Source organism: Oncorhynchus masou, chromosome 26 (assembly GCF_036934945.1).
Source record: "Oncorhynchus masou masou isolate Uvic2021 chromosome 26, UVic_Omas_1.1, whole genome shotgun sequence".
In the NCBI taxonomy this organism is placed as follows: Eukaryota; Metazoa; Chordata; class Actinopteri; order Salmoniformes; family Salmonidae; genus Oncorhynchus; species Oncorhynchus masou.
The window spans coordinates 2,824,066-2,831,972 of record NC_088237.1 but is presented as its reverse complement, the minus strand read 5'-3'; the positions used below and the strand labels follow the sequence as shown (position 1 = coordinate 2,831,972).

The window sequence follows — 7,907 nt, the reverse complement described above, 5'->3', positions numbered from 1 at the left end:
GGCAAGCTCCGGCTGGCCTCATTCAACCATTTCCTGTCCCTCACCGTCCCTGGTCACAAATATCCCTGGTCGTCATCACTGGTCTTCCCCCATCTGATGGCAACATGTTATCCTTATGGTGGTGGACTGGTTTTCCAAAGCTGCCCATTTCATTCCTCTCCACAAGCTACCCTCAACCATTGAGACGGCCCAACTTACGGTGCAGCACGTCTTCCGGATCCATGGATGCCAGTGGACATGGTCTCCAACAGGGGTCCTCAGTTCTTCTCCCGGTTCTAGAAGGTGTTCTTCACACTCATTGGTTCGTCATCCAGCCTGTCTTCCGGTTTCCACACCCAGTCTAACGACCAGTCTGAGCAAACCAGTCAGGACCTGGAGACGACTCTTCGTTGCCTGGTCTCCACCAAATATACCACCTGCAGCGAGCAACTCATGTGGGTAGAGTACGCCTGCAACACCCTCCGCTGCTCAGCCACCAGTCTCTCACCTTTTGAGTGTTCCCTGGGACATCAGCCCCCGCTCTTCCCGGAACAAGAGGAGGAGGTCAGCATACCCTCAGCCCAGATTTTCATCTGCGGCTGTCGCTGAACCTGGAAGAGAGCCAGGGCGGCTCTTCTCAAGACCACCTCCAGGTATCGACGACAGGCGGACTACCACCAGACCTCGGCTCCCCGTTTTCATCTCTGTTCACCCCATTTTCCCCTGTGCATTTATACCTGTATTCTCTGTTTGTATGTTGCCAGTTTGTCTTGTCTCGTCAAGCCTACCAGCGTGTTTTTATTACTCCTGTTTCCTTGAGCCCCTGATTTCTAGTTTTCCCGGTTTTTCACAACTCTGCCTGCCCTGACCCTGAGCCTGCCAGATGTGCTGTACCTTTTTCCACTGCCCTGGTTACTGACCTCTGCCTGCCCCGGACCCTGAGCCTGCCGCTCTGTACCTTTCGGATTCTGCCCTGGACTACTGACCCCTGTCTGCCCTTGACCTCTCCTTTGCCTGCCCCCTGTTTATATAATAAACGTCTGTTTGGGTCTTTACCTGAGCCGTGATAGATTCTATAGTGTAGCTAGCGCCACACTAATTTGTGGTGAGGATGAGATCCTCTGGATAAGAGCAATAGGAGGACAGTGGTTTGGAAATGCATTATTAATATCACGGCTTGCTCTATCAGAGAGTAGGTTGCCCATCTTTGTCGAAACACCACATTTTATCAATTTATAAAGCCCTATTGCAAAAACTCCCTCATTAGCTGACATCTTTACTTACCAATAGAAATACAAGTTACCATACAGCTAACTCTTGAAATTCCATTTGTTGCTACAGACTTATGAAAAACAGCCATTAGTTTCTATGTATGATGTCCCCATCATAGCACTGAGACTGCAATTGTGAATGTGGTAAATTACCTTTTAATGGCGTCAGACCGAGGCTCTGCATCTGTCCTCGTGCTACTAGACCTTAGTGCTGCTTTTGATACCATCAATCACCACATTATTTTGGAGAGATTGGAAACCCAAATTGGTCTACACGGACAAGTTCTGGCCTGGTTTAGATCTTATCTGTCAGAAAGATATCAGTTTGTCTATGTGGATGTTTTGTCCTCTGACAAATCAACTGTACATTTCGGTGTTCTTCAAGATACCAGTTCAGGACCACTATTGTTTTCACTATATATTTTACCTCTTGGTGATGTCATTCAGAAACATAATGTTAACTTTCACTGCTATGCAGATGACATACAGCTGTACATTTCGATGAAACATGGTGAAGCCCCAAAATTGCCCTCCCTGGAAGCCTGTGTTAGAATGGCCAAGTCAAAGTCCAGACCTGAATCCAATCAAGAATCTGTGGAAAGAACTGAAAACTGCTGTTCACAAATGCTCTCCATCCAACCTCACTGAGCTCGAGCTGTTTTGCAAGGAGGAATGGGAAAAAATTTCAGTCTCTCGATGTGCAAAACTGATAGAGACATACCCCAAGCGACTTACAGCTGTAATCGCAGCAAAAGGTGGCGCTACAAAGTATTAACTTAAGGGGGCTGAATAATTTTGCATGCCCAATTTTTGATTTGTTAAAAAAGTTTGAAATATCCAATAAATGTCGTTCCACTTCATGATTGTGTCCCACAGTTTTATATCTTTATGTTTGAAGCCTGAAATGTGGCAAAAGGTCGCAAAGTTCAAGGGGGCCGAATACTTTCGCAAGGCACTGTATTTGTACCTTGTCAGCTCAGGGAACTGAGTAATCAACGTACTTTACTCAAAATACAAAAATACAAGGCTAATATTCGAGCCCACAATAACGGACCGATTTACAAAGAACAACCACTCACAAACAAAGATGGGGAACAGAGGGTTAAATAATAAACAAGTAATTATATTAGTGAAGCCAGGTGTGTAAGACACAGACAAAACAAATGGAAAATGAAAAGTGGATCGGCGGTGGCTAGAAGGCTGGTGACGTCAACCGCCGAACGCCGCCCCAACAAGGAGAGGGACCGACTTCGGCGGAAGTCGTGACAAGTGAGTACACCTCAGCAATTTATTAAACACATTTTTCACAGTTCCAGACCTTTGTAAAACTGTGCAACATTACCAGTTATTGTTTATGTTTATGTCATGAAAAATAATTATGTTTGGCTATGTCTATTAAGGTGGAAATCAACATTTTAAGGTGCATTGGCTGGGGGGTATTCTGAAGAAGCGGTAGCGGTGGGGGTAGAACTCATAATTTTCTCAGTGTATGCATGGGTGTGTGGTTTGCTGACTCACACCAAGACATGTTACGTACTCTTCCAAGCATAGCCAATAAAACCCTGAGCCACCGTGGCACATGCAGACAAAGTCTCAAACAATCAACCAGCAGCCGATGCTCAGACAGGCAGCACATCCACCTAGAGACTTAATCACATACATTTATTCAAGTGAAGTGTACAGGCTTATCCTCCTTGATCTCTGAAAAACAGCCCAAATTTCATATAATTTAGTCAATTAGCGGCGATGTAGTTGGAGAGTGGGGTTTGTGTGTTGATGTGCATTTGTGTTGTAGTCTTAATGTCGTCTGATGCTGTTGAAAGCCCATTAGATCACACATTGAGGCCACCACTGCTGTGCGCCAAAACATACACACACACACACCCGCACACACACACAAACACACACACAAACACCATTTCCATCATGGCCACCAAATCATCCTCATCTCCACCATGGTAGCTGATGTGTTGTGAGTGTTCTGGCATAAAGTGGTTATGCCATGCATCACCCTAGGATGCTACACATTGGTGGTTGGGATGAGTTTACTAAATAAAGGTTAAATTTACAGTTTTTTACAATCACTTTAGCACTAATTTCAGAACATTGTGGTCATTTTTCAAAACTCTAGACACAAAACTCAAAATGGTCATCACTTGTAACACAGGCTGTCGAATGTTCAAAACATTTCATTGTGCATTCATATCGTTAAAGAAACCTTACACTTGCAGCATCATTGGTTCAAATAACTCATTTATCATGAAATACCATAGGAACATTCATTTAGATCACCCACACAGAAGATACCGATAGTTTCACTGTGTAGTTGTTCGTGCAATCATTAAATATTGTAGTACAAAATATGTGACACATGTTTCATTATGCTACTACACGTAAATACATCACTGTAAAAGGACTAGTAGAGAGAACACTACAGAGACAGTGGAATCATTGAACAAAATTTGAAATTTATTGATGAAATACAAAAAAATCACAACAGGTTTCTTTGAATCAAAGCAAAAATAATTAGTTACAAAAAAATAAAATAAAAACTTCAGTAAAACATCAACTGCAGTGTTCCTCACCTGGCTTACTGTAAAAAGCAAAACAAAGGATTGATTACTGTACTTCTATATTTCCCTATCTTGTGGATTTGGCCCTAGGTTCTCATCCACATCACAATGGATGTTTTCATTAGCCAAACATCTTGGGAGGAATCTTCTGGCATGGCGAATCCAGGCCTGACACTGGTCTGCCATGATGTCATTGCATGCGTCATCCATAGCCTGGAGAAGGGCGGCTTGTTCGTGAGGGCGCCTATCATATACCTTCCACCTCCATGTGAAGAAAAATTCCTCAATTGTGTTAAGGATAGGAGAGTATGGGGGTAAGTACAGGGTGGTAAATTGTGGTTGGGCCTGAAACCATGCTTGCACCATTCTGAGCATGGTGGAAAATGACATTATCCCACACAATGACATAGGTCATGCCATCAGCTCTACAGACCTGATTTAGCTCATCAAGGAAGGTTACATTCGAACAGCGAATCATGTGGCTGCCTGCTACTCAATATATAGAGTATATAGAGTAGAACGCTTTAGGTGTTGTTCGACCAAACATTAGAACAGGCAAGATGAGTAATCTAAGCAACTCTGACTGTGGTATGATTGCTGATGCCACACATGGTGATTCCAGCACCTCAGAAACAGCTGCCCTCCTGGGAATTTTACGCACTACAGGCTCTATAGTTTACAGAGAATGGTGCGATAAACAAAACACATTCAGTGAGCGACATTTCTGTGGGCAAAACACCTTGTTAATGAGAGAGGTCAGAGGAGAATGTCCAGACTCATTCAAGCTAACAGAAAGGCCACAAATGCTCAAATAACAGCTGTTTAAAACAGTGGTGTGCAGAATGACAAGTTAACGTACAACACCATGAATAATTCAGGCTGTTGTGTAGGCAAAAGGGGGTCCTACCCAGTACAAGATAGGTGTACCTAATAAAGTGGCTGGTGAGTGTACAGCAATGTCAAATCTGAAAACATTGTCTGGAAAAGTGGTACATGGGACCATAGAAACAGTGTCTGGCAAAGAATGATGATGAAATATTACAGCCATAGATAATGTAGTCTAATTGGTTCATATTCCACGCTAATTGGTGTCAATGGATCTCGTTATCCTGAAACTTTCATGATCTAAACATGGAATATTGTTTGTCAGTTTCCATAAAACTATGCATTAAGATTAATGCAACAGTTACTTAACATTTTGAGCAGTTTTATCAATTGATAGTTTGATCATTGTAATGAAATGAATAGACAGTCATTTCAGATGTAATGTGTGAATTGCATTTTGAAATGGTAATACTTTGAGGTTAAGTTGTGTCATTTTGAACAGGTGATTTTAGTTCAATTAACAAATTATTTGAGCTTTACGTGTATTGTATCCAAGCAATTGAAAAAGTGTTTGAGTTTTGAAAAATTAGCATTTTGATCATTGGTTGTGAGTTTTGTGTCTAGAGTTTTGAAAAATGACATCAAGGTTCTGAAATTAGTGCCAAAGTGATTGTAAAAAAATATTGCAAAAAAGAAAATCCCTGTATGGGAGACATTTAAGAAAACCCAGAATAGAACAAACTGGAAGTATTTTTTGTTTGGAGAATACTTACTTAAATTTGAGATATTTGAGATCTTGCCATAATATGGACTTTTTTACCAAATAGGGCTATCTTCTGTATACCACCTTAACCTTGTCGCAACACAACTGATTGGCTCAAATGCATTAAGAAAGAAAGAAATTCCACAAATTAACATTTAACAAGGCACACCTGTTAATGGAAATGCATTCCAGGTGACTACCTCATGATGCTGGTTGAGAGAATGCCAAGAGTGTGCAAAGCTGTTATCAAGGCAACGGGTGGCTACTTTGAAGAATATAAAATAGATTTTGATTTGTTTCACACTTTTTTGGTTACTACATGAGTTATTTCATAGCTGTGATGTCTTCACTATTATTCTACAATGTAGAAAATAGTACACATAAATGAAAACCCTTGAATGAGTAGGTTTGTCCAAACTTTTGACTGGTACTGTATATGTAACTGCTTAAGAAGTTGTGTCCTCAAATCTATCATGCTTGGTGGCCTCTCTTGTTTTGCCTACATCAATGTTGTAGATGGTTGTCTGCGCAAATGTGAAGAAGTTGACAAGAGCATCATCATATGTCAGGTTAACGACAAAGTGGGCTTTGAACATTTTATCAAACGCACACAGACCACTAATTTCCTGGCAGGGAACAAGCCTCTTGTCCACCACAATGTAGTATTTGTCAATCTCGCTGTGTCTTCTTCCAATGACAAGGGGGTATGACTGTTGACCATGGTTCCCTTCAAGATGGTCTTCAATGCTGCAGCATGACTGCAACACACAATGGGTCTTTTTAAGTCCCTCTCCACATGTTAAGACAACGAAGATGCAACCCAATAAAGTAATTACACAACCATTACTGTCTCTTCTTACCTTATAAAAGTGCACTAGTCTACCCACAGCATCACTGGCACTGATCTTGGTCCTCTTCCCTCCTGCTGGTGGTGGGATGAGATGAAGCAGCAGCAGCATCAGGGAGGACATATCATTGTCCCAGTCTTAGTGCAAGAAAAGGAAAAGACCCCAAGTCACATAAAACAATATCACTGAGTTTGAAATATTGCACTGTCCACGAGAGAATCCACTTACTGGTTTCATTGTCATTCTCTGGTAGTTTTTCTGCAGGAGGCAACAAAACTTGGTGGTCGTAGTCAGGGATTTTGCCAGTTTGATGACTTTAGGCTTCAATACAGTGTCCTACTTTTCAAGGAGCTTAGCAGATGTTTCATCGTCAAACATCAGCAGAAAGTATTGATTCGCTTAAACCAAGTGGACCAACTCAACTTCATGACCAACACAAATCATGTTCTCAATCAGACAAATAGCCTGTAGTTCTGATTCCAAGACATGCTACATCACTCACCAATCCTTTGATGTCCAGAAACCTGGGAAAGACTGTGAGGACATCTGTGCTTCTGTCTGGACTATAAACTAGCTCCTGGCGATACTGGAACACCTCCTTCATCTTCTGATAGATTTCTTTTTCATTGGCCGAGTGGACAAGGAATGATATGGCCTCCTTGCTGGTGGTGCAGGTCAGTCTTCCTCCTATCAGTTGGGCCTTCCGACTGGGGTGAAATACTCTTCTTGATGTGTCTTCAGGTGATAATTCAGATATACTTTGCCTGTGTCAGGATCATAGAAGTGTTCCTTAGATTGTGGAAAAGATGACCAACAAGGGAGTCAAATGGTTATTATTTTTAGACTTGATTCTATGACTGTTTGATGCCCCATTCAGTCCACAGAACAAGTGTCAAAATATTACCACAAGCATGGTTTACCAGCACTTATATATATCCTTTGACAGAAAAAGGATCTCTCAATGAAGGAAAGAGAGTCACAATTCCAAGAGCATAACATTCTCTCTGTTGAAGAATGTGAAGCCTCCTGCTCAAAAACAATAAAGCATACACACTCCAAATAAGCTACTGTATCTTTCTACAGTCTCATAATGATGCCAAATAACACGAATGTATAGTTTGTTTGTTATGATAAATTGTTTGTGGCCAGATTGGCTAATGAGAAGCTTACCCATGCATCTCTTTCAGGTGGCTGACTAAAATGGCAATCATCTATCTCCTAGTTCTATGGTCCAATGTTTTGGATGTCTGGTACTCTTCTAATACGTCTTGCCCACCAGGTCTACTAGTCAGGGCATCTTGGACCATCTATTAAGACAATAGAAAAGTGAAACAATTTAGAGTTGGTTTATGCTGTCGGAATTTCCATGAAGAGAAGACACTGAAATGGGATAATCAACATCCAATATCAGTTAGCATTACTCCTAAGGGTGTGTTAGCTTTTTTAAATGGTCTTTCTGGAGATATCAGGTCTAAATCACTTGACGAGAGGGACAATGGTTCAAAGCAATCAATCTATACATTCATGTTATTTGATAGCATTATGTGAAACTGAAGAAAGACACCTTCAATCAAGATCTTTGATTGTGAGACACAGGTCTGGATTGGCCTCAATCAGGTCTAGCAGGACATCCTCCTCCTTCTCAGTT

At 41.5% G+C, this 7,907-nt stretch overlaps 1 pseudogene; it reads right to left on the bottom strand.

The window, feature by feature from the left end:
• Positions 1–5,857: 5,857 nt before the first annotated feature.
• Positions 5,858–7,566, bottom strand: LOC135514583 (uncharacterized; annotated as a pseudogene).
• Between the last annotated feature and the right edge of the window lie 341 nt (positions 7,567–7,907).